The sequence below is a fragment of the Chrysochloris asiatica genome, unplaced genomic scaffold (genome assembly GCF_000296735.1).
Source record: "Chrysochloris asiatica unplaced genomic scaffold, ChrAsi1.0 scaffold00012, whole genome shotgun sequence".
In the NCBI taxonomy this organism is placed as follows: Eukaryota; Metazoa; Chordata; class Mammalia; order Afrosoricida; family Chrysochloridae; genus Chrysochloris; species Chrysochloris asiatica.
In genome coordinates, this window is record NW_006408530.1 from 15,599,102 (window position 1) to 15,604,055 (window position 4,954).

The following is a 4,954-nucleotide window of genomic DNA, read 5'->3' on the forward strand; positions in this document are numbered from 1 at the left end:
GAATAGTAAATCATGATATCTACCAAGTACTATCATAATTTTTCAAAAATTCCTTGGTTAAAATATATAATCATCCTGTCACCTACAAAATCCTTTGCACATTTGATACAATGGCTATCTAAATGTATTAAATAACTACTTGCTTTTTTTTCTGGCATTGCAAATAAGGAAGGGGAGTCAAGTAGGACTCTGACAAGCAAAAGGCACATTCTCAAGAGCTCTTTGTTGAATCTGTGAACCCAGAGGGTATAATTTTAACTTGTTTCTTTTTGCATTTCAGGGTTATAGATATGTTCATATACTCAAAGTTATACTGACACATCCCTGATGCCACCTGAATGAAAAATTTCTAAATTAATTTGTAATATCTGTAGCAAAAAGAAATGGTTACTGTTCCACCATTTTAAAAGGTAGCATATGATCATGAAACTTTGGGATTGAAGGAAACTTGTATCTAAGCTGCATTGAAGGCATTGGCAAAAAACAGGGTTCAGAAATTGATTAACAATTGAGATATTTTAGCAAACAGAGGTAGTGCTGTGCACACTTTTCTATGACAACAAATTTAGATTACAAGTACCTGACCTACCAGTAGGAAGAGATCCATATTTGGTCCCATTCAAAGAAAGGTGACCCAAGGTAATGCAGAAATCATAGGACAGACAATATCATTAATATTGCATGCAAGTATATTTTTCTGTAGATAATCCTGAAAGGGTTTCAGCAGCATATCAACAAGGAGTTGCCAGAAGTTAAATCCAGATTCATAAGAGACATGCAGTTAGGGATAATATTACTGATATTAGATGCCTCTAGGCTTAAAGCAAAGAACACAAGAAAGATGTTTATTTGTGCTTTATTGACTATGAAAAGGCATTCGACTGTGTAGATCACAACAAACTATGGGTAACGTTGCAAAGAATGGGCATTCCAGAACATTTAACTGTTTTCGTGAGAAACCTGTACATAGATTAAGGGCAGTTCTTCAAGAAGAACTAGGGGATACTGAAATGTTTAAAATCAGGAAATCCAGAGGGGGCTCCCTGTGGCTAAAGTGGACTTTTGGGGCTGTGGAACTCTCTCTACGTGTCCTTCTTTGAATTCCTGCATAAAAACCTTCCCAATGACCACATCATTGTCATCTTTATACACTGTGCTGAAGACTAATATGACTCTTGTCTTTTTCAGACTCAACATCCTTGGTCTCATCATCCCTATAAAGGATAACTGTTCTGTTATCTCTTTCCTTGCTCTCTTCTTGGAATCGGAAGTATTTTTCAAAGACAGAGGCAAAACAATTTCGTTTCAACATTCTGGCCTGATGGACCATGAACTCCTTGGAGACAGACAGATTTTCCAGGTCATATAGCAAAGAGACTCCGGTTGCGTAGTGGTTACGAATCGGGCTGTGAACCTTGAGGTAAGCAGTTTGAAACTACCAGCTGTTCCGAGGGAGAAAGACGAGGCTTCTGCTCCTGTAAAGATTTACAGCCTCAGAACCCCTGTACAGGGTCGCTATGAATCAGAATTGACTCTATGGCACATAGGCACCACCACCATAGCAAAGAGACATTGTATCCTGTTCTGGATTTACCAAAAACTTCCATACACTTTCTTTAATAACTCATCAACACCATGTGCCTGAAGTTCCTTATAGAATTTCAAAGAAATACAACTATGACTTTTGCTTTGTCTCCATTATGATATGAAATATAATAAAGGACCCCATTGAAATCTGCAAATGTTACTTCTGTTGCTTCTGGTTTGTTTCCAGTGGCTGCGTTCTCGAACTTGAACACGAGCGTCTCCTCGATGATGCAGTTGCTCACCTCCATCAAGATTACAGCAGCGGCTGGCCCCGGAAGCCTGAACCCGTCTGTCAAGCCATCTCACCTACAAGCCCGGTCCCCCTTTAATTTATTATTTTAATAAAATATTCATATTCCTTGGCTAATAAAAAAGGGAAGAGAGTTTGTTCGCGACTACTTCTTAGATACCTGGCAGAGAAAAATGGTTTTGCTCATGAAAACACAGCAGGAACGAGACTAGATAAAATATGACATGAGATAAAACTCTTATATTCCATTAAAATTTATAAGACACAGATAAGAAGAGATATAGATACTGTTCATAGCAATTCACTGATTTAGTTGATTCAGTCAAACTTTGCAGAGTTTCGGAAATAGCAACCAGCTGTTAAAATTGGGCTTTTGATTTCTAAACCAATTTCTTGCATCAAATTATAAATGTAGAAAATCAAGATAGCCTAAATAAAACTAAACAGTGAAAAAATAAACAACTAGTCACTTTAACAATGGATTTCTATCATAGAAGTAGGTAGGATAGGCAAGATAGACAGCATCATATCAGATATTCTGCCAGTAGGAAAAAAATATTTGTTGGGAGTAGGAAAATGACTCCATGTGTTATTAATCAATCATCTAGTTAGCTTCCTGCTGGTAGTTATATAAGATCTATTACTGGTGTGAATATTTTACCTGTGAAATCAGGGAGAAAAGATAATTAAACACACATTAACCAGACCTAGGGGTTTGAGTATAGCAATCTATTAATCAATATTGATTTAATATTATAATAGGCATCATGAAAGAGACCGGGTTTTAACTATGCCTTGAAATATAAATATGAAGGGAATAGGAAGAAGTCAATAGGGTGAGAAGAAAGTACAAAAGAAGAAACTTCAGGAAGAAAAAAAATAACATTTCAATGATTTGTTCATTTACTCTATTGAATTGTGTATGCCTAATTTTTTTCCAAATCAAAGAAATGAATTCATGTTCCTACCTTTCCCATTCTCCTAAATGTTATAAATATAAAGCATATTATTATATGATTTTTAAAGTTACCTCTTAGATTTGACTTAATCCTGAAATAATGAGAAATATTCACTATTTTGTGTGGTAATATTAATTTCATTCAGTTATTTCAAAATTCTCACCTCCCACTCCTTTAGAGCAAGCTTTCATTGATTCAACTAGTATTTCTATTTAGCTACAGTGTTCCTGGCACTGGCTAGGAATATGTGTAAAACATGACATAAATACCTGACTTTAAAAAGTTAACAGTGGAGATAAACATTAAACAAATCATTATACAAATAAATATAAATTCACATTTGATTTTTAAGCTAAAACAAGAGATTCCTGGAGTTGTCCGTGCATTCAAAAGGGAACGCTGACCTGGTCATGGAGGTGCTAGACAACGTCTCCTGGTAACTAACACGTGGTTTGAATTTAGATCTGAAAGATGAGTACAAGCTAACTAAAAAGGGAAAAGAATTACATGCTGGAGACAAATCATGTGCAAAAGTTTGAGATTTGGCAAGAAGGAAGACTTCAAGGATTCCAACGTGACTAGATAAAACAATGCAAGAAGGAGTTTGGTGCCAGATGAGGCTGGTTGTTTACTCACCTGGGCAACTTGTAGTTCAGTATAACATTAATATCATCCCAATGCAGTCCTGCTATCTCTGTTTTAAGAAATCTTGGTGACATGGTGGCTTATGCATTGGACTGCTGACCAAAAAATTAGCTATTTAAATCCACTAGCCACTTTGTAGAAATCTTGGTGACATGGTGGTTTATGCATTGGACTGCTGACTAAAAAGTTAGCTATTTAAATCCACTAGCCACTTTGTAGGAGAAAAATGTTATTACTTCTTGTTGTTAAGTGCCGTTGAGTCAGTTCCAACTCACAGTGACCTTGTATAGGGCTTCTGAGGAGTACCTGGTAGATTTGAACTGCTTTCCCATCATTTTACAGCCTTGGAAATCCTATAAAGGACCATTATAAGTCAGAACTGATTTGAGGGCACACCACCACTATCTTTGTGGACTACATTAAATATTACTATATCACTCACCTGTAGAAGCCCTTCTTCCATCTTCATGATGACGCTTTGTACTTCTGCATAAAGTGGATCTTATTACTGCCAGACATGATCTATCTTTAAATGACCTTTGAATTTGTCACATTTTATGACACTCAAATTCCTTTTATCTAGATTCTTCTACCACCAGCTTTGCACTTCTTGTATTCAGCTGAGTTCAAAAGTCAGTTTCAGTGTTGAGCTCATTGTAAATCCCCCAGGGGAGATTCCTTCTTTCTCTTCTGAACTCCACAACCTATCTTTCTGAGCTTCTCCTTACTTCCTTTGACACTGTATTCCAAGACATGGTGAGCTCCTTAGGGTAAAGTATGTGGATTCACTCTTTTTGAAAAATAATGATAATAAATGTCTGAAATAACTTGGTTCTTAATACATGTGTTTTCTTGTGTGTGTGTGTGTGTGTGTGTGTGTATGTCGAACTAAAGAATCTTGTCAGTCTTTCAGACTAGTTCTGATCAACTAGAATGAATGATTTTGTGTAAAGAATTGATTCAAATTACTTAAGGAACTGGTAGTGATGGTGGTGTGCCATTGAGTCAATTCCGACTCATAGCAACCCTGTCTATGGTTTCCGAGGAGTGGTTGGTGAGATTGTGGTTCCATCCCACCTTATTGTCCAGTGCTTATCCTACAGTGCCACACCAGGACTCCTCTTAAAGAACTCACTAATTAATTTTAAAGATAACTAGGGTTTTTGCATTATCAATGACTGCCATGCCTGAATAGTTAACATTTTTGCTGCAAACTTTACTGTTTGTTGTTGTTGTTAAGTGCCGTGGAGTCGGTTCCGACCTATAGCGACCCTGTACAGGGTTTCTGAGGCTATAAATCTTTACGGAAGCAGAAAGCCTCATCTTTCTCCCATGGAGTGGCTGGTAGTTTTGAACTGCTGACCTTAAGGTTCGCAGCCCAATTCGTAACCACTACACTACCAGAGCTCCTTAAACCTTACTGTAGCCTGGTTTAAAAATTCTCATGACTAAATGCTTTGTGTAAATTTGAAATGAAACATTGTATTATAATAAAAATCTAATCTCTAGATTC

At 36.7% G+C, this 4,954-nt stretch overlaps 1 pseudogene; it reads right to left on the reverse strand.

The window, feature by feature from the left end:
* Window positions 1-985: 985 nt before the first annotated feature.
* Window positions 986-3,910, reverse strand: LOC102815261 (annotated as a pseudogene).
* Between the last annotated feature and the right edge of the window lie 1,044 nt (window positions 3,911-4,954).